Genomic DNA, 23,331 nt, shown 5'->3' on the forward strand with positions numbered 1-23,331 from the left:
TTCCACATTTATTTTCCTGGAAACTGAATATTCTCCTGAGAGAGTGACTTTCACGGTTACAGCCGGGGGTAGAGGCCTCTAAATGTGCACCCCCTGCTGCAAAGCAGACATATGGACAAAACAGCACCTGAGAGATGGGTCAAGGATTCTTCCATGAAGTCATATCCTAGAGTTGAAGAGTTCTCTACAGTGTTAAGAGGTGCAGTCGTAGAAACTTAGCTTCTTTTTTTCTTGAATACTAAGCCAGCACTTGTTATTTATCAAGGATGCTACAGATTGGCTGTGCTGGGTATGGTACTTACTATAGATGTATGTGCATCTGAGGGTTTATTGATTTTATTATAGAATGCCCTGGGTATGGCTGTGCTGGGTATGATACTTACTACAGATGTATGTGCGTCTGAGGGTTATTGATTTTATTGTAGAACGCCCTGGGTACGTGAACTAGGAATGCATTTTAGAATTCAGATACGCGGGAATCTATTTGAGTAGGGAAAGTAGGTGAGAGCAAGAAGAATCAGCATGTGAAGCTTCTGATGGGGAGGTGATAAGGCAGGACCATTGATCTGTGTGTTGTTTACTGGATGAGCCAGAGGTATTAAGGCCAAGAGCCCCACTGGTTGAAGTTGCTGTCTTGTCTTCCAGGTCAGTACTCTGTGTAGCATAGCTGTGTCTTCATTCTTCGGATGGTGAATATTCGGCTGTCTGTTTGGAAAACACCAAAACGTAGTTCCTATTTGTGAAAAAATAAAGTTTCAACAACGTGTTACGACAACATTTATTCTAGTTTTATAGGCACCTGCCATCGCTGGCAGTTGTCAGAATATTGGAACTCAAATATTAGTGGAATGTCTTACTTGAAAAATACCGATTCTGCGTTTCTTGTATTATGCTGTGTACATTATTATGCTAGCATAGCTGTGGAGTCGGCTGCTGTTTCTTTGAAGTCCATTCACATTTGCTTATTTTTTAAATATGTTTCTTAATTCCACACTTTTCCCAAAGGATGGATCATAATAAATCATTCTCATTTTATTTATTAAATTTCTTGCTCTTCTTAGCTAAGCTCTGCGATTGCACGCTCATACTCTCATGCCAGAATTCACTGATTTTTGTTTTTCACTTTCAGTTTTGAATCAAAAATGAATTGTATTGATTCCCAAGCACTGCAATCTACTAGCTTCAGTTTTCAATAAGATGAGAGATTTTATTGACTCTGAAATGAAAAGAAAATGCACAATTCTGTCAAAGAATTTGGAACTTGAGAGTGTGTTACTTCCACTCCCATTAACATTCTTCAGCCCATAATATGGATTGAAAACCCACAATGTAGTTATAAACATTAAACCATAAATTATAACCATTCCATTTTGTGTGAATATGATATAAATTACAAAACAAAGATTTTACATCTTATATGAATGTTATGTAAATTATAAAATAAAGGTTTTACATACACATTATAAAAATTACAAGAACCCTAGTACTGAGCATGGGTCTTTGTGGCTCACAAAACGTGATAAGAGGAGACAGGCTTCAGAGAAAGGCGTGCAGGTGTAGCAGCTGGAGGACAGCATTGCCTTGGGGAAATAATCAAAATAACGTCCCCTTAAAGGCGTGGCCATCTAGGGAAAAACGGAACAAGGAGAGAAAATTGATTCCCCTTCCCAGACGCAACCACCCCACCACAATCATCCATTAAAAAGACCACATTTTAGAACAGTCACCGTAGAAGGTGATCTAGACCTAGAAGCTGTCTTCACAAAATGCCGAGGAACAGGAAGAAAAATTCAATGAAACAGTGCTGTCCAATGAAGACAGGAGATGTGAACCAGCTGATGAAAATTCTCACTACAAGCAGAAAAGTAAAAGTAGCAAAACTCTCCAGCACATCCAAATCCCAGGAAATTCCAAGACAACAGTATTTCTGCAGAACCCCAATGTGGTCAGTGAGCTGCCCCCGGTCTGGCAAACGCCTCCGCATGCCCCTGCTCGCAGCCGGAATTCCAGGTGTCGGCGGTTCCATTGGTTGGCCTTTAAGCCTCTCTTTTTCTGAAAGGTGACGCTTCTCCAAACACAAAGCATGTCCAGCATGTGAGGAGAAAATCCAAATATGTAAAACTCAAAGTTGTCTGCTGCGCTTTTTAGCTAAAACGTATAAAACTAGGCAACAAAGAATCTTACTCCATTGCCCTAATGCTTATCAGAATAGGAATATCACAGCTGCAGAAGTCTTGAAAAGGAGATGCCGGGTATTTCCAAAGTAATATTTGATTAGAGAGGGTTTAAGAAGCGAGACAATGAAGTTATCTTACTTTATTCATTGTGCATCTCTGAATGGATTCTGGGCGATATATGACTGATAATGGTAGAATGTTTCCATGTGACTAATTCCAGTTTCTCTCTCTTTTTGTCCTTTCTCCCTCTTCCATATGAATAGTTCGAACTCCCGTTTGTTTCTCTCTCGCTTTCTCTCTTTCTTTAGAAAGCCTTGGTGTTACCCACGAACACTGCAGTTCTTTCCCCACGCACCTCTCGTTCTACCAAGCCTTGAGAAGTTCCTGGCTGCCTGGGTAAGTTTCATCATGTTCACCCATATTTTACTAAAGTGACGATGGCAAAAGGGAAAGAGGACCCAGTTGAAGGGTGGCTACAGTGGTGGGCAAAGCCTCTGGTGATGACCAATTAAGACTGTAAGCTAGGACATTGAGCGATGATGCTGATGGTCGTCGGTGAGATAGCAATTCCGTCACCTTCGTGTGTAATTGATGCTGACATATCCTGATGGCTCCTTAAATGTGAAGTCTCATGGGAAACTTGGGAAAGTAACGTGCAGTAAAAGGGACTCCAGTCACGGCTGGGTCTTCACTCCCTACGGGGAGTTCAGACCTCAGTCCATCCCCTCGTCAGTCCATCCCCTCGTCAGTCCATCCCCTCGTCAGAACATCAGAGACTCTGACAGTTACTAACACTGAAAGGATAACTTGAGACTAAAATGACTCTTAGCTCTGATTCTCAACCATATGATAATATGCAAATAGACATTCCTTTATAAACACGTGCTTTAAAAAATTAAATGGAATCATTATTGAAGACCCGTTTATGATATGCACATTCCAATTCAATTTTATATAAATCTAAATTCGATATAAGTTTTATTCATTTTACAATACTGATTTAAGACACATTTGTTGAGTGTGTACTGTGTGCTAAGAACAAACTATTCCTAGGGAAACCGTAATTTTTTTTTAAAAAAAAACCTTTTTCTGTAGCTTGACATTAGTTGAAAGTTGTGAGAATACTACAATCAGCATACCTTCTGTCCAGATTTATCTAGTGTGATATTTTGCCCCATTTGTTTTATTTTTGCTCTTCAATATCTTAGTATATTAGGAGTATTAGTCCTTTATCTGTAATAAATAGTGCAAATATTTTCTCCTCATTCGTCTTTGTTTTTGATTTTATTTATGGAATTTTATACCATGTGAAGGTTGTTTTTTTTATGTAGTCAAATTTATCAATCCCTTCTTTTATTAAATCTGGGCTTTGCATCATTGTTAAGGAAGCCATTTCCCTACACCCAGCTTATAAAAGAATTTTCCCACTTTTTCTTCTAGTACTTTAGTGGTTTCATTTCTTTTTACTTTTAGATCTTGGGTCCAGTGGGGATTCATTCTTGGGTATGGTGTAAGGAATGAATCTAATTTGTATCTTCTTTCAAATGGCTGCAGACATTTACAATATAGCCATTCATTAAAACATCCATTATTCCCCAAATGATTTGAGATCCAGCTTCATCCGATACTAGATTTCTATATATCCTTGGGTCTATTCCTCTTATTTTCTACTCCATTCCATTCCATTCTTTGCTTTTTTTGTGCCAGTTCAACATCATCATCATTATAAAGATTTTGTATATTCTAATATCCAGTGTAACTCCACCCCCCTCATAGATCTTCCTTTTCAGTATAAAAACGCGCTTTCTTTTATCTTTACAGCATTTTTTTTATTGAATATATTTGACGTAAAACATTGTGAACCTTTAAGGTGTACAACTTGTTGCTTTGAAACATTTATATAATGTACTATGATTGCCACTGTAGTGATATTTATCACATTACATAATTATAATACAGTACTGTCGTCTATATTTATTATACTGAACATTAAATCTCTGGCTTATTTACTGCTTATTGCAGGTTTGTAAGCTTAAACAACATCGATCTTACCCCCCAACCCCATCCCCCGGTAACTGCCATTTTACTCTCTGATTTTTACGAGTTTGACATTTTTAGATCCCATGTATAAGATTAATCAGACCATACTTGTCTTTCTCTGTCCGACGCATCTCACTTAGCATAATGTACTCAAAGGCCACCTGTGTTGTCACAAACGGCAGGCTATCTTCTTTTCTCTTGGCTGAATAACATCCCATTGTTTATATATATACCAGATCTTCTTCATTTATTCATCTGCTGATGGGCAGTTGGGTTGTTTCCATATCTTGGCTATTGTGAATAATGCTGCAGTGAACAGGGAAGTGCATATATCTCTTGGAAATAACTGCTTTCATTTCCTTTGGGTATATTCCCAGGTAGTGGAATTGCTGGATCATATAGTAGATATATTTTTAATTTTTTGAGGAGCCTCCATATTGTTTTCCATGGTGATTGGGTAAAACATGCTTTTTAAATGAAAACAATGAGAATTGGTGGGACCCTTTAGGTCCAAAACTGCTGTTGAACTTGGAAGCTTAAAAAAAAAAAACTTTAGAGGCATCAGCCTACCCAAGCACTCTTCAGTCCACGGACATCCTCTGAATGCATTTGTATACATCCACGGGAATACACATCCATGTTCTATATTTGCACTGTACAAAGGAACAGCACTACCTTGATTTCTTAATTACTGATGACACAGGCTGTTAAATTTTCTCCTCTGTAATTGAACAGAACGAGCATTAGGGTTTTAGGTGGAAATGCTTTAGGATTCTCTTTTATAAACAAACAAAGACATGATAGCGAATTATAAGGCTTGCTGATATTCTATTCCACTGTCAAACCAAGGTAATTTAATGTTCAGTTAATTTCAGGAGGAGGGACATGCTGACTCATGTAGTCCCCTGTTGCCCATTTATATGTATTATATCATGTAATAACCTCATCTGAACTGTAATGGAGAAGTACATATTTAGCCAAACATTCTGTCTCCAAGTAGCCCATATGTCTAGAACAGATACTTCACGAGAATTTTTAAATGTGTAAGAGAGATTTAGAGTATGTTTTTCGCTGTAAAATATACTCTCTTAAAAGCTCTCATTCGTTTAATGCCATAGGTAAAATTGATAATGAATTGTTAGTAAATAATTTTGAAAATTCCTTTGCAATTAAGATGCTTTAATTCTTATTTTTAATTGTCCCAGTCAATGGATCATTAAAAGCTTTCTGATACATTTTCTGTTGACAATGATTAGGGATGCGTAAATGCAGTAAAATCCTGACTAATGGAATGCCACTGATCAAACCCCAAGATATTTTCTTTTTATTTAAAGAGATTTATAAGGAACAGGAAAATATTTTAGGGTTTAAAAAAATCAGACCCTAAAAACCCAGGATGCCTATTTTGTACTACTTCCTAGTCTTTTCAGTTTTCTTTACTATAAAAAAATTGAGACTGAATTTTATTCTGAAAATATTACAAATGGATATATATCATTAATGAATTGTCATTAACGTATAGAATGGCCATATTTTCTTTTTTTTTAAATTAATTAATTTATTTTTGGCTGAATTGGGTCTATGTTGCTGCACACGGGCGGGCTTTCTCTGGTTGCAGCGAGTGGGGGCTACTCTTCATTGCGGTGCATGGGCTTCTCATTGCGGTGGTTTCACTTGTGCAGCACGGGCTCTGGGTGCATGGGCTTCAGTAGTTGCAGCACATGGGCTCAGTAGTTGCAGCACGTGGGCTCAGGAGTTGTGGCACATGGGCTCAGTTGCTCCATGGCATGTGGGATCTTCCCGGACCAGGGCTCAAACCTGTGTTCCCTGCATGGGCAGCCAGATTCTTAACCACTGTGCCACCAGGGAAGCCATAGAATGGCTGTATTTTCATTTTATAAATATGTCTTAATTTCTTTTGTAGAATGATATTAATTGTATTTGATCTAGACACATCATTTTTTAAAAAAAATTGGGGTCATGCTGCACAGCATGTGGGATCTTACTTCCCCGACTAGGGATTGAACCTGTACCCACCACGTGCAGTGGAATCACGGAGTCTTAACCACTGCACCACCAGGGAAGTCCCTAGACACATCATTTTAGAACATATTGGTGGCATGTAACCCAATAAGGAAAAATACATTTATAAAAACAAGCTAATCTTTTTACACTTATGACTTACAGAATTGGCAAATTGCTTAGCTAGTAGAATAAACCAATAAGAATATGAAAGAGCACATTTTCAGTTGGGTATTTTTTTCAGAAAAAATATGATTAGCCTTCCTAGTTTCATTCTTGTTAAAGATGCTTATCAGATCATAAATGTCTTAAGCCAACAAATTTAAAGGTAGATCAAATAAAAGTGTCCTATGGTACCAGGCTAATTTTGGACAATTTAGCTGCTTATATTTACCTGCACCATATTTTGCACCTGTCCTGCGGAGTTTTGAGTTATTCTGTTCTCTGGCCCGTCATCTGCAGGACACTGGATTGGAATTAAGGGACGGATTTCTTGTTCTGAATCAACCTCTAATGATCCCCAATTACCAGTGCCCTGTTTTCTCACCCGTAAAATGACATCTGGGCTGGTCAACATCCAAGACAGTGGATTGGTTTTGTCATCAGGTAGAAATGGCTACATCATATTCTTTGCCGAGAAGACATGAGGCTTAGCTGGAAACAGTATTGATCATTTAGTCTGCAGGGGAGCTGAACGATGATCTAGTGGTGTGCGCCCCAAACACCTGCTCCTGATGACCTCAGGTGTTGACTCTGTGTGTGTGTGTGCGTGTGCGTGTGTGTGTTGAAGGGAAGTTTGCCGTATATGTGTAGCTCTATTCCTCAAGTACCTATTCTGTTGATTTGTTTCTCTGTCTTAATGCCAATATTATCCTGTCCTGATTTTTACAGCTTGACTAAGTCTTGAAATCAGGTCGTGAGAGACCTCCAAATTGGTTCTTCTTTGTCAAGTTTTTCTGTTTTGTTTTTAGTTATCCTAGGTTCTTTAAATTTACATACAAATTTTAGGATAAGTTTATCAATTTTGACAAAAAGATATCCTGCTGAGGTTTTGACTAGGATTGTGTTGAATCTATAGATGGATTTGGGGAGAGCTGACATCTTGGCAATACATAATGTTTCAACCCATGAACAAAGTAATAACCTTTTCATTTCTTTAGGTGTTCTTCAAATTCTCTCAGCAATTTTTCTGTAGTTTTCAGTACACAGGTCTTGCACACCTTTGTCCAAATTATCCCAAAGTACTTCATACATTTGATGCTGTTGTAATTGAGGTTGTATTTTTCATTTCAATTTTTGAGTGTTCATTGCTAGTATATAGAAATATAATTTAGATACTGATCTTTTATCTTACAACCATGCTAAATGCACATAATAGTTCTAGTAGTTGTGTATATACCATTGGATTTTCTACACAGATGATCATGTCATCTGCAAATGCAGTTTTAATTCTTCCTTTCCGATCTGGAGGTTTAAAAGCTTTTCTTCCTTGTTTTACTGGGTAGAATCTTCAGTGCATTGGTGAATAGAAGGACTGACAGTGCTTCTGCACACTGTCTACTGAGCCAAAGTGTCAGACACAGCCATTTCACACGAGAAACCCTGGTCTGAAGAGTGCAAGGAAGGCCTCTGCACTCGGCACCCTGTGAGCAAGGGACACTACACTAAGCACAAAGGAAAAAAAAAAAGACTGGCCTCCTTGGAGAACAAGCATCAAGTGCAATGCCTCTGGTCCTATTCTTAAAGAGTGGACACATTGTTTCAAGGGCACTGATGACTTCTTGATACATCAGTGGCTGGCCAGATATGTGGTTGGATCACATCCTGAGGTGACCTTGGTGGGGCATTCTGTACAGCCGTGTGGCTGACAGGGTCTTGGTCTGGTCATTCACCCAGAAATCAATATATCATGTGTGCATACTTTCTCTGTATATGGTAGTGACAGTCTCTGTGCTGACAGCTTTGGAATTATTAGTAAGATTCGTTTCCCTCCCATGACTTCATCCGTTCTCCCCTGTACCTTATACATGCAGTGCTTAGCCAGGCAACAGAACCTCTTCAAATCTTCTTGCATATTTTGTCCCCATAGATACCCTGCCCTGTGCTTCTTCTGTTTTGGTCAGTTAAGACTCAGAAAAGACTGTTTCTTTTTGGTGAAATGTTACTCACAGGACCTGAACATCTAAAGAAATTAAAACTGGGAATCCAAAAAAAAAAAAAAAGTGCTGAGAGCAAACACAGTTGGCTTGTTTCTGATTTTATGGGCGAAGAATCCACCATTAAGAATGCTGTTAGTTGTACGTTTTATGTAGATGCCTTTTATTGTGTGGAGCACTTGCCCTTATTCTTTTTTTTTTTTGAGCATAATTTAAAAAATTAGGACTACATTTTGAATTTCAACAAATTTTTTTGAAACTATTAAGACGATCTTTTTCTCTTTTTTAACTAGTTAATAGGACATTGATTTTGAATGTTAAAACATTTTTGAAATGATCCTCCTTGGTCTCGATTTATTATCCTTTTTACACTGTTTTAATACAGTTTGCTAAACATGCATTTAGAATTTCCAACTCTATGTTTATGAGGAATACTGGTCTGCAGTTTCCTGTTCTGTGCTCTGTCCAGTTTTGTGCAACAGTATATTTTCATTTTTCCAGTCGTATATGGCAGCATATACTATTGTCAGGTTTTAGTTTTACGTGTATTATAAACTTCACCGTACATTCCTATCATTTTTGTTTAAACCATCATTTTTTTTTAAATTGGGGTATAGTTGTTTTCCTGTGTTGTGTTTCTGCTGTACTGCGAAGTGGAGTTCCCTGTGCTATACAGAAGGTTTTCATTAGTTATCTGTTTTATACATATTAGTGTATATATGTCAATCCCAATCTCCCAATTCATCCCACCACCCCCCCTTCCCCCCTTGGTGTCCATACATTTGTTCTCTACATCTGTGTCTCTATTTCTGCTTTGCAAACTGGTTCATCTGTACCATTTTTGTGGATTCCACATGTATGTGTTAATATATGATAATTCGTTTTCCTCTTTCTGACTTACTTCACTCTGTATGACAGTCTCTAGGTCCATCCACATCTCTACAAATGACCCAATTTCATTCCTTTTTATGGCTGAGTAATATTCCATTGTATATATGCACCATAGGTTCTTTATCCATTCATCTGTCAATGGACACTTAGGTTGCTTCCATGACCTGGCTATTGTAAATAGTGCTGCAGTGAATGTTAGGAGGCATGTGTCTTTTTGAATTATGTAAACCATCAGTTATTTTTAAAGATATTTAAATAAGAAAAAATGTATAGGTTTATCAAGGAGCTACTATTGTGTTCTTCACTCTTTTATGTAAATGCAGATGTCCATCTAATATCATTTTTCTTACGCCCGAGGGAATTCTTTGGACATTTATTGTAGTGCTGGTCTGCTGGTCATGAATTCTTTCTGGATTTATATATATGTCTTTTCTCCACCTTTGTTTGATTTAAAGATATTTTTGCTGGGTATAGAAATGTACGTGACTTGTTTTGTTGTGTTTTTTTTAGTACCTTAAATATGTTTGTTACCTATTTAAGAAGTCTAAAGTTATTCTGATCTTTGTCCTTTATACAAAACATGGTTCTTTCCTCTGGTGCTTGTGAAGACTTTGTCACTGGTTTTGAACAATTTGTTTATGACGTGTCTTGATAAAATTTTTCTCATTTCTTGCACTCGGAGTTTGTTGAGATTCTTGGATCTATATAGGCTTCTAGCTTTTTTTAAGTTTTGAAAATTTCTGGCCATTATTTATTCAAATTATTTTTCAGTCCTCTTCTCTTTCCTTCGTGTATTCCAAACACCAATATATAAGGATACTTGATGCTGTACTACAGTTAATTTATACTTTTTTTCTGTCTTTGTACAGTTGACCTTTAAAGAACTTGAGGGTTAGGGGCACTGACTCCTGGGTAACCCCCTATAACTTGATAATTGGCTGTCCATATCCATTGTTCTGCATCTGTTGATTCAATCCACCAAACATCATGTAGCACTGTAGTATTTATTGAAAAAAAAATCCACTTATAAGTGGCCCCCAAACAGTTCAAACTCAGGTTGTTCAAGGGCCAACTGTATTTCATTTTGGATCATTTCTGTTGCTATACTTCAAATTCTCAAATGTTTGAATGTATTGATAGAACATTGTAGATTTTACCACTTTGGAGTTGAGTAATTATTATTCCTATAAAAATGTTCGGTTTGATTCTGGGCTGTAATTAAGCTATTTGGAGGGAGATGGATGTCTTCAAGTCTTGCTTAGCACCTTTGGCAGGCAGACCCTGAGCAGTGATCAGGCTATGGTGAATGATTTCCTTCTTACCAAGGCTGCACCTTCCTTAACACTCTGCAATGTCTTATGGTTTGTGGGACTCTTTTCCTTCCAACTAGTGGGGACAGGCAGTATTTGTGGTCCTCTGTGAGCACTGAGCAGTGTTCTACTGAGTCCTTTTGGAGGGGCATATCAGAGCGCTTATCTCATTTATTCCCCATCTTTCTGGAATCACTGTTATCCATTCATTGATATCCAATGTCCTGAAAGCCATTGCTTTACTTTTTGTTTCTGTTGGGAAAGTAACTCTCCAAGAAGTAGAAGTTTTAACTTTTTACACCTCAAGTTATGTACTTCCTTGTTAGGAGAAGGTTTCTGTAACATTTCATCTGGCTATGAGGATTATTGACTTTCTGTATTCGAGAGCATTTTCTACACCAAGAATATTGCCACCTGGCTACTCTCCCAGATGCAAAGATGTATTTGCTACTGTCTTCAGGCCCAGTTTCCCTTGGTTTTAGAGAAGGAATGTGGAGGAAGGGTTAGGAGGCTATAGAGTCAGGGTCCAGAATCTGTGGTTTTGTATCATGGCTCCCAGACTCACCTGCTGTGTTCCACTGGGGAACTTCCCAAAGCTTTCCACGCCTACATTTTCTTATGCATAATGTAAGAGTAACAGTAAAACTGCCTTGTAAGGCAATTGTGAGCACTGTTTGTAAGACATTTGGACCAGTGGCTGGCACTTAATAAGTACCACATATGGTTGTTAAAAAAAAAAAAAAAAAAAAAAGGTAAATCCAAAAAGGAATTACGAATGTTGCAGCGAAATAATGGGAAAGTACTGTCTGTGATTTCAGGAACCATTATGTAGACAAATAGCTCTCTCATTCCAGTTGTAATGGTTTTATCAATAAATTATGCTTAAATCTTTTATAACATTATATCACATCAGTATTTTTTTAAATGAGTCCTCTTGACAAGACTGAAATTAAATCATTAATCTTATTTTTAATCCAGAATTCTAATGATACTTGCTACTAAATACATAGAGTAATTACCAGCCCTCCAGCTACTCACTAACAAAAGGAAAAAAGAAAAGGTTTTTTGTGTGTTTGTGTGGAAAAAGGATGAACATGTACTTAAAAGGGAAATGTTAAGTGATCTGACGGAAGAATCAGGTTAGTGTCCAGAAAGTCAAACATTTGGTGGATTCAGAAGAGCACATTTTCTAAGATTTGCTGTTTGAAATTGAATGTATAGCAATTGAAACTGAATGTATTTTATGTGTTTCCCAGGAGGGCAGATCAGAATGGTGAGGTCTCCCAACCCTGATGGTATAATCCAAACATGGGAAGAACTAAGGGTAGCATTTTAATTACCCAGTCACTTTCTATTTTAAAAATTTTTTTAACTTATTTTTATTGATTTAATTTATTTTTTTAACTTTTTATTTTATACTGGAGTATAGTTGATTAACAATGTTGTGTTCGTTTCAGGCGTACAACGAAGCGATTCATTTCTACATGTACATGTATCTATTCGTTCAGATTCTTGTCCCAATTAGGTTGTTACAGAATATTGAGCAGAGTTACCCAGTCACTTTCGGCCTTGAATCCTTTTGCATATAAAGCTTAACCCTGCCATCTGCATAACTTCTTTATAATTCCAATTCAGTGGTTATAAAACAACATCATCCAGATGTAGGATACTGATGGATTTAGAGGAGACATGAGTTCAAGGTACTACATCAGGTGATCAGAACTGGACACATGGGTTGGGAAAACAGGGTTCTATAGTAGGACACTTACTTGGGCATTTTCTCTTGTCTGTATTCTGAAAGGTCAGTGTTTTTGGAGCAGGAAGTTTGGGTTTATGTAAGTTCTGATTCTCCAATCTCAAGAGGCAAGGTGCTGGTTATTGAATGCTCCATGAGCTCAGAGAAATAGGAGAAGGCAGGCGTGCCTTTGTAATGTGTCATCTTGACTTTGCTCAGTGGCATTTCCCAGAAATCCCTTTCCTGTATGAATCACCACAAAGGAGATCATCCTTGGGTGGGGGGTGGATCAAGAGGGTGGGAGGAAAGCAGCCGCCGTTTTGCGGGTCACCCCCATTGTCTCTGATCTACTGACTCACCGTGTTGGTGTGAAGCAGCGGCTGGGTCTGCACGTCCTCCACTTTCTCCGGCTCCCCCCGCAGCTTCTCCGAGTCACAGGTCCGGCGTGGATGTCTGTCAGCTCTCTGAGGAGGGGCCCCGCGTTCCGCAGGAAGCCCTCATCACCAGGGTCAAGGCAGCAATCATGTCCAGCGTCGTCGGTTCACCCTTGCGTGGTTCCACTAGTGCTTGTGGGCTCAGCCTGCTTCCCAGCCCTCCCACCTGGGGCTCCTCTTCCCTTCCTGACTGCTGCCCTGTGGGCTTCCGGCTCCAGCTGGAAGCATCGGGCGCAGAGACAACGGCCTCACGGCAGCAGCTCGCCCAGCCCTGCAGGGGTGTCAGCAAAGCTCTGTAACAAATCCCTCTAACTGGGTATAACTCTACAACACCTGTGACGGGTTGGAGAGAAATATAGCTTATGTGTAGAATCAGTTTATCTCTATCTATAGGGTATATTGGATAGGGAGGTATATATGTGTGTGTGTGTATATATATATGATGTAGATATAAAATATGGAGAATATATATGGTATATAGATAGAAGGATATGCCTTATATATATAAGGTTGGCCAGAAAGTTGGTTCAGGTTTTTCCGTAACATCTTAAGGAAAAACCCGAACAAACTTTTTGGCCAACCCAATATTTATATGGAATATATGTAATATCTGTATCTTTCTATATCCTATATATTTCCATCAGTGTACGAATCTACATATCTCTAGATATACCTATATGATTATATATTATCTATCAATATATTGTTGATATTGATACCACGTATATGTGTATCTTATATCAAAGCTCTGTAACAAAGTTACATGCATGCTGTATGCAGTGTGCTTCTGTGATAGCACCCTGATTGATTTTCAGGAATAGAAAAAAAGTAGGAGTCACAGTCAACATATACATAAGCGTCATGCCCTGGCAGTGAGAATAAATACCTTCCTTTCATTGCCGTGCATCTTGAGACTCTTGTTAAGCCCACACATTGAATGAAAGTACGCACCGGGGCGGGTTTATTCTTCCACGATTTCGAAAGAGAAATCGCCACTAGAGATAGCGCTGGGATGCTGTAGTTTAATAAGTAATGAAAAGAGAAATGCTTTTGAGTGTCTGAAGAATGAATTTTTTTCATGCTAGATAATATTCTTTAGATTCATTGGTTTATATTCTTCAAGAAACGACAAAGAATAGGGTTTTCTTCCTACTCCTTTAAAAGTGAACACATGGTAAAATGAATGCAATCATGAATTATAGATTTGTTTAAAAGAGCCAGAAATTCGATAATGAGAGTGACTGACTTTAAAGATTTTTATCTTTCTGCATTTCTTAAAAAACAAAAGGAAAAAAAAAATAGGGATGCCCATGTCTTTGGATCAGGAAGTAGCCAAAGGTAGAAGGTGACAAGTCAGCGCTTCATATTTCCAAAGAGGGGGGTCGCTTGGCTGGGGTTCAGAAAGGCAAATCCCTTTCTTTTCTTTTTTTTTGTTCTTGTTGTTGTGGCAACTTTAAGTCCAAAGTTTGTCTCTCATCTCTGACACACGTCTCATGTGTCCTAACACCAGAGATTGATGATGCTTTAATATGCACGACAGTTCCTACAAGACCAGAATAGCTAGTCAGATGTTTAAGAATGGAATCCCCAAATCTTCAGTGTTTCAGAAAATAGTTTCCCTTAAAGAGGTGCTTCTCAAATTTTAATGGGCACATGAGTCACCTGGGAAACTTGTCCAAATGCAGATTCTATAATAGATGGAAGAGGCATGCTAAGGTTCTGCATCTCTTACAGGCTCCCAGGCAGTGACAATGCTACTGGTCCAAGAGGCATACTTCTTAATTAGCAAAACCTTAAAGACCATGGATTCATAAGTTCCTTAAATGTGTTTCTTTTCTTTTTAAATTTTATTTATCTTATTATTTATTTGGTTGCGCAGGTCTTAGCTGTGGCTGGCAGGCTCCTCAGTTGCAGCTTGCCGGCTCCTTAGTTGTGGCATGCAAACTCTCAGTTGCGGCACGCATGGGAGATCTAGTCCCCTGACCAGGGATCGAACCTGGGCCCCCTGCATTGGGAGTGCAGAGTCCTAACCACTGTGCCACCAGGGAAGTCCCAATGTATTTCTTTTTAAGTGAGGGGTATGGTGACTAAGTTATACCATCAGTATTATCTTCAAGACATATTTATTTGCCAGTGTAGGGTGGAACTGCTTTTATGGATGTTTTAAACTTTTTCTCAGTGACTTCACAATAAAGGATTTGGGATTGTGATGAATAGTTTGGATATTCTTTACTTCTTCTACAGCTGACTTAGATGTGCATTGCAAAGCTTTCTTTGTAATCGATGGTAAAATGTGTACCTGTTTTCTTCAATTAAGGAGCCAGTTTATCTAGCTATCCCCACGCAGAATTTTCAAGACTAGGGTTTAAAAGAAATTGTCACAAAGCATGTTTGATTTTGAAACACTCTTTAGTTACATCCGAACACCCCAAAGTGAAATGGAAATTTAGCAATTATTCTGTTAATTCAGAGCCCAAGCCATGCTGAAACCTGAATTATGAGGTAAGGTTATTGTGACATGAACCAAATTAACAGCTGAAGGTTTAAGAGAAAAGCAACAGATTTTGGCCATAGAAAAAGCAAAGGGGAAGGAAAAAATGTGCTTTATAAAAGACAAGGCAAATTCACAAACAACAGTGATATTTAGAAACAAGATAACAGATTAAGAATAAACACATATGGGGCCTCCCTGGTGGCGCAGTGGTTAAGAGTCCGCCTGCCGATGCAGGGGATACGGGTTCGTGCCCCGGTCTGGGAGGATCCCATATGCCGCGGAGCGGCTGGGCCCGTGAGCCATGGCCACTGGGCCTGCGCATCCGGAGCCTGTGCTCCGCAACGGGAGAGGCCACAACAGTGAGAGGCCCACATACCGCAAAAAAAAAAAAAAAAAGAAAAAAAAAAAAAAAAAAAGAATAAACACATATGAAATCCAGGCTGCTTCCATAATCTGTTGGTGATTTAAATTTAAAGATAACTCTAAAAATGCCTTTGTGAAGATGGAAGTTCATCATTTGTTTTCTTTGAAAATGTAATAATGCTTCCATGAGTCCCATAATTTCTACGGTATTTTGCAAGCAGTTGGCAGTAAACATAAGATAGAAAAAAAAATGATACTTCTTTAAAAAGTGGTGATAATATTCAAGTCTGTGTGAGGGTAATTAGATTGAGGATGTTATTCATTAATTATCCTTTATTTTTCATAATGGATCACAAAGAGCAAATAACCTGTGATGTATACATTTTTAAAATATGTATTTTACCTTTTTAAAGGGTAAAGAGAAATGAGATTCTAGTATGTTTCCCATTTTGGGGATGTAAGTATGTGTAAGATTTGAAAATCAAAGTCGTGGTACTAATTTTCAATTTAATGGCATGACGCCACCTAAACTGTGGATGATGTGTTTGAGCCCATCTTTCAAGGAATCACACTATCCTGCATAACAGCCAAGGTTCCTTCTACATCTTGATTCTGTGGCTTCTATTCAGTAAGGCTGTGATGGGATCTGAGAATTTGCTTTTATAACAAGTTGCCAGGACCATTTTCACATCGCTGATGTGGAGACCACAGTTTGAGAACTACTGTTTTATATCATAGCATCTCCAGTTGGTTACTTAGAATGTTCTTCCCTTTTTTTGTGTGTTGCTGTGTGTATGCAGGAATTAATTACCAATTAGAAGTTCTCAATTTTCCTCTTCTAGCTCTTGTATGACAGAGATTATAAATACATACCTATGTGTGCTGTAGAAGAAAATAAAGAAATAAAAAGGAAGAGAAATGGCTTCAGTATAAACAGAAACCTTCCGTTGCTTTAGAAATACATAAATTTGTAGCTGAGGCTTTCTGTCGAAGGAAGAGCTTATAGAAAAATCTTCAGAGGATTTGTAACCATTTAAGAAAAACAGCTGCTTAAGATTTGATTACATCTTAAAATGAATTGATGTTGCCCCTTCTAACATACCACTTTTGGTATTAAAATGTTCCATTTTCAATGAAGAAATCTGGTATGATTCAAGGTTCCATGAAGGACAATCAGTTCTTACATCTCTTGGCCCCACGGAATTCACAGCAGGGGTTGTATCCAAAAAATCGTGCTGCAGGACAAGACTGATGAGGCCATGCCCGATGCCATACATCTGGATATGTGGCAATGGCCCATCCTGATCTGGACTGATTTCTAGAGTTTCGTTCCTTTACAGAAAGGGGAGTTTTCTCATAGGCGGATAGAAACGGTTCATGAGTTTACTGGCTTAAAACAACACAACTTTATTTTCATACATTTCTGGAGGTCGAGATTCTGACATGGGTCTCGCCAGGCTAAAAATCAAGGCGTTGGCAAAATTGTATTCCTTTTGGAGGCTCTAAGGGAGAATTTACTGCTTTGTCTTTCCCAGCTTCTAAAAGGTGCCCCCATTCTTCGGCTCAGGGGGACCTTGCTTCATTTTCATAACCAGCAACAGAAGTTGGATTCCTTCTCACTTTGAATCACCCCCTTGCCCCCCTCTTATCTTTATCAGATCCCTGTGATCACACTGAGGACCCCAGTATAATCCACAGTAATCTCTCCAACTCAAGATCCTGAGCTTAATCAAAATTGCAGAGTCTCAAAAATAAATGCAAAGTCTCTTCTGCCATGTAAAGTAATATACTCACACATTTTAGGGATCAGGGCGCAAGTGTCTTTGGGGTCACCAGTTTCCTGCCTGCCACAAACTAAAACATAACCAGCCAGTCTTAGGAAAGAATGAAATAAGGCCATGTCTTTAAGCTCATCCCTTTCCCAACAGATTCTAGTAGGATATGGCAGGCTTTGGCAAACAGCAAGTGGATTTGTTTGCTTCAGATTATCTCATTAATTCATTTTTGCTGGCTTCTCTCCTGATAAATGGTGTTCTATAGATCCATGAAAGAACTAGTTGGCAAAATTAGCTGTCACCTCTTACCTCATTTGACTTCTATTTTGGATAGAAAAGAGGCTGTTGAGAAGAGACAGCCTATAATTTGCTTCATTCTTATTTTTAATTTATATAATTTTTTTTTTTTTTTTTTTTTTTTTTTTTTTTTTTTTGCGGTATACGGGCCTCTCACTGTTGTGGCCTCTCCCGTTGCGGAGCACAGGCTCCAGACGCGCAGGCCCAGCGGCCGTGGCTCACGGGCCCAGCCGCCCCACAGCACATGGGATCTTCCCGGACTGAGGCACAAACCCATATCCCCTGCATTGGCAGGCGGACTCCCAACCACTGCGCCACCAGGGAAGCCCTATATAATTTTTAATATATAATTTTATATAACTACAGTTGATTTATAACATGTTAGTATGTGGTGTACACAAAGTGATTCAGTTTTATACACACACACACACACACACACACACACACTTTTCCAGATGATTTTCCATTCTAGGTATTACAAGATATTGAATATACTTCCCTGTGCTTTACAGTAGGACCTCGTTGTTTACCTATTTTATACATAGTAGTTTGTATCTGCTAATCCCAAACTCCTAATTTATCCCTCCCCTCCACCTTTTCCCTTTGGAAGCCATAAGTTTGCTTTCTATGCCTGTGAGTCTGTTTCTGTATTGTAAATAAGTTCATTTGTGTCATATTTTAGATCCCATATATAAGTGATAGCTTATGATATTTATCTTTCTCTGACTTACTTCACTTGTATATATGTATTTTTAATCAAAATTGGATCACACTGTACATACTGTGCCTTTCCCTGTTTTCCTCACTTAATATATTCTGATCCTCCATGTCAGTTTAGAGCTCTGTCATTATTGGATGAGTACAGAGTATTCTGTTATATATCTGTGCAAGTGTATATAGGAAATAAATATCCCCTCTCCTTGACACTCAAGTAGTTTTCTACATATTGTGTTTTTTATTTTAAATTTATTTTATTTATTTATTTTGGCTGTGCCGGGTCTTAGTTGCAGCATGCAGGCTTCTTAGTTGCAGCATGAGGGATCTTTTAGTTGCGGCATGTGGACTTCCTAGTTGCGGCATGCAGACTCCTTTGTTGCGGCATGCGGGCTTCTTAGTTGCAGCGTATGTGCGGGATCTAGTTCCCTGATCCAGGTCCCCTGCATTGGGAGCGCGGAGTCTTACCCACTGGACCACCAGCAAAGTCCCTATATATTGTTTTAACTTGACAAAATATCTTAATGTCTTAAACGTGTCTCCTTGCTTAATTTTTCAAAAATTTCTTCAATAATCTATAAAACATATTCATCCAAGTGGATTTTAAAACATTTCTTCAAGTTAGTACTTTGATATTTTGAATGAATTTGCATTAATTTGCTTTCAGTGGAATTCATCTTTATAATGTTAAGACCTTGCTAGACCTGCAGGAGCTACCTCTCCCTATCTAGTCAGGGATTTTTATTCAATCAGGTCTTTTTTTTTTTTTTGTCTTCCCCCTGAGTTAGGAATCCATCTTTCTTCATATAGATCCCGAAACTTATTGTGTTCCTCTCTCTATTTGTAGCTATTGTAACATTTTAACATTATGTTTCCTAACTGATTAGGGGTTGAACATGAGCAAACATTGATTTTCCGTTTTATAATAGTTAACAGTAACATTTTTTTAAACAGTGAACTCTTTTATCACTGGACTTCACCATGAACATATATCATTTTGACTATTTTAAGTTGAGCCTTTTGGTTAAGTATTAGACCATCTTCATATATCAGTAATTTTGCTTCTCCTATCAGATGTGTCCTATTATCATTTTCTGAAGAAAAATTGTAAACAAAAACAGAGTGAGAATTCTTGTCATATCATTGATTGATATTAAGGGAAAATGTCTGGTGTTTCACCTTTAACATGACTATACTTTTGAAATAAGTATTTTTTGAAATCATGTTAGGAAGTTTCCTTCTCTTGCTATTTTATTAAGAATTATTAGGTATGGGTATTGAATTTTATCCAATTTATTAATGTTATCTAATTTGTGAAGGAAACTGCTTACTCTTTCTGCTATGTGTCATTTATACATAGAGCTATATATATTTGGATTCTGGAATATTGACCTGCCTTGCAGTCCTGAATTAAACCATGTTTGGTAATGACATTGTTCTTTTAATGGTCTTATTACTTTCTCTATTCTTGGAAATTTATAAACACATAGGAATCCTGTAAGTCTTCAAAATTTAAAACAACTCATCACATATTATGACAATTCTCTGACAGCCTTCTCAGTTCCTTTTGGAGTCATTGGTCTAAATCTGGGTCTTCTTGAGTGAATTTTGATAATTTATGTGTCAGCAAAAATAATACCCCAATTCATCCTCATTTCCAAATGTTCTATAATATGTGAAAGATCTTTGATAAGTGTTTTAATTTCTCTATTTGATATATAATTTTCTTCCCTCTTTTTGGATATCAGTTAAGTTTTTTAACAAATCTTTTATAGTTATATATCTGACATTATATTTTGTCATTTGTTCCCTAGAAAGTCATACCTTATGTGTCTGTTTTTGTGCCACTACCATACCGTTTTGATGACTGTAGCTATGTAGTATAGTCTGAAGTCAGGCAACCTTATTCCTCCAGCTCTATTCTTCTTTCTCAAGATTGTTTTGGCTATTTGGGGTCTTTTGTGTTTCTATACAAATTGTAAAATTACTTGTTCTACTTCTGTGAAAAATGCCATTGGTGATTTGATAAGGATTACATTGAATCTGTAGATTGCCTTGGGTAGATTGGTCATGTTAATAATATTGATTCTTCCAATCCAAGAACATGGTATATCTTTGCATCTGTTTTGTGTCATCTTCAATTTCTTACATCAGTGTCTTGTAGTTTTTAAAGTACAGGTGTTTTGCCTCCTTAGGTAGGTTTATTCCTAGGTATTTTATTCTTTTTGATGTGATGATAAATGGGATTGTTTCCTTAATTACCCTTTCTGATATTTTGTTGTTAGTATATAGAAATGTAACAGATTTCTCTGCATTAATTTTGTATCCTGCAGCTTTACCAAATTTCTTGATGAGCTCTAGTAGTTTTCTGGTGGTGCCTTTAGGATTTTCTGTGTATAGTATCATGTCCTCTGCAAACACTGACAGTTTTAATTCTTACTTTCCAGTTTGGATTCCTTTTATTTCTTTTTCTCCTCTGATTGCTATGACTAGGACTTCCAAAACTATGTTGAATAAAAGTGCCAAGAGTAGGCATCCTTGTCTTGTTCCGATATTAGAGGAAATGTTTTCAATTTTTCACCATTGAGCATGATGTTAGCTGTGAGTTTGTCACATATAACCTTTTGCAGCAACATAGATGGACCTAGAGATGATCATACTAAGTGAAGTAAGTCCCCCAGAGAAAGACAATATCACATAATATCACGTTTGTGTGGAATCTAAAAATGATACAAATGAACTTATTTACAAAACAGAAATAGACTCACATAGAAAACAAATTTATGTTTACCAAAGGTGAAACTGGGGGGAAGGGATAAATTAGGAGTTTGGAATTAGCAGATACACACTATATATAAAATAAACAAAGGAACGTACTGTATAGCACAGGGAAATATATTCACTATCTTGTAATAACCTAGAATGGAAAAGAATCTGAAAAAGAATATCTGAACCACTTTGCTGTATACCTGAAACTAACACAACATTGTAAATCAACTATACTTCTATAAAAAAATTTTAAATGTTCAAAAAATCATATCTAGCATGTTTTTTTTTAATTTTTAAAAATATTTATTTATTTATTTGGTGGCATTGGGTCTTAGTTGTGGCACACGGGATCTTTGTTGCAGCATATGGGATCTTCATTGCGGCACACAGGCTTCTCTCTAGTTGTGGCATGTGGTTTTCTGTTATTTGTTGTGGCGTGCAGGCTCCAGGGTGTGTGGGCTCTGTAGCTGTCACTTGCAGGTTCTGGAGCACGTGGGCTCTGTAGTTTGCAGCAGGAGGACTTCTCTCTAGTTGAGGCGCGTGAGCTCAGTAGTTGTAGCACATGGGTTTAGTCACCCCGTGGCATGTGGGATCTTAGTTCCCTGACCAGGGAGAGAACCCGCATCCCCTGCATTGGAAGGTGGATTCTTTACCACTGGACCACCAGGGAAGTCCCATAGCATGATTTTATAAAAAATACATTTTCCTCTTCTCTAATTCATTAACTTACATTATTATTTATATTAATTTTTTCTATTTGTTCTCATCTGTCTTTTAACGTTCTTAAATGAATGCTAAATTGCCTATCTTCATTTATTTTTGCCAATACAGGCAGAGCTCATTTTCTTGTGCTTCGCAGATACTGCATTTTTTACAAATTGCAGGTTTGTGGCAACCCTGCCTTGAGCAAGTCCATGGGGACCATTTTCCAACAACATTTGCTCACTTCATGCCTCTGTGTCACATTTTGGTAATTTTAACAATATTTGAAACTTTTTCATCATGACTACATTTGCTGTGGTATCTGTGATCAGTGTGCTCTGATGTTACTACTATGACTTGCTGAAGGCTCAGAAGATGGCGAGCATTTTTTAGCAATAAAGCATTTAAAAAAAATTTTATTGAAATATAGTTAGTGTTTCAGGTATACAACAAAGTGATTCAGCTATACAGATACATATATATCTATTCTCTTTTAGATTCTTTTCCATTATAGGTTATAACAAGATATTAAATATAGTTTCCTGTGCTATACAGAGGGTCCTTTTGTTGTTTATTTTATATATAGTAGTGTGTATATTTTAATCCTAAACTCCTAAATTATTCCTCCCCCCTTTTCCCCTTTGATAACCATAAATTTGTCTTCTCTGTCTGTGTCTATTTTTGTTTTGTAAATGAATTCACTTGTATCATAGTTTAGATTCCACATATAAGTGATATCATACGGTATTGGTCTTTCTCTGTCTGACTTCATTTAGTGTGATAATCTCTGGGTCCATCTGTGTTGCTGCAAATTGCATTATTTCATTTTTTTTATGGCTGAGTGATATTCTACTGTATGTGTGTATATATATATAAATATACATCTTTAAATTAAAGTGTGTACTTTTTTTAGGCATAATGCTCTAGCACACTTAACAGACTACAGTCTAGTGCAAACATAACTTTTTTTTTTTTTTTTTTTTTTTTTTTGTGGTACGCGGGCCTCTCACTGCTGTGGCCTCTCCCGTTGCGGAGCACAGGCTCCGGACATGCAGGCTCAGTGGCTATGGCTCACGGGCCCAGCCACTCCGTGGCATGTGGCATCTTCCCGGACCGGGGCACGAACCCGTATCCCCTGCATCAGCAGGCAGACTCCCAACCACTGCGCCACCAGGGAAGCCCCAAACGTAACTTTTATATGCACTGAGAAACAAACAATCCGTGTCACTTGCTTTACTGCAGTGCTCAAGAACTGAACCCACGCTCTCTCTGAGATATGGCTGTAAACCAGTTCAAAGCTATGCTATTTTCCGGGAGCCCAACCTGCCGGGCATGCTATCAGTTAAATATATAAACTTCTCACACTGTTGACTTTCCCTCTACTGATGCAGTTTTAATATTCAGCTTCTGTCCAGCCTCGCCTCCTTAATCTCCACATTTTTGCCAGAATCT

General features: G+C 37.9%; 1 long non-coding RNA gene across 1 annotated transcript in view; it reads left to right on the forward strand.

Annotated features, from left to right (window-relative positions):
• The window catches only part of LOC132482390 (uncharacterized), a 46,726-nt gene that overhangs the window by 22,463 nt on the left and 932 nt on the right, over positions 1 to 23,331 (forward strand). The window contains exon 2 of the long non-coding RNA XR_009530914.1: positions 2,486 to 2,573. This is a non-coding gene — a long non-coding RNA (uncharacterized LOC132482390). The remainder of the gene's footprint in view (positions 1 to 2,485; positions 2,574 to 23,331) is intronic.

The sequence above is a fragment of the Mesoplodon densirostris genome, chromosome X, assembly GCF_025265405.1.
Source record: "Mesoplodon densirostris isolate mMesDen1 chromosome X, mMesDen1 primary haplotype, whole genome shotgun sequence".
Classification (NCBI taxonomy): domain Eukaryota; kingdom Metazoa; phylum Chordata; class Mammalia; order Artiodactyla; family Ziphiidae; genus Mesoplodon; species Mesoplodon densirostris.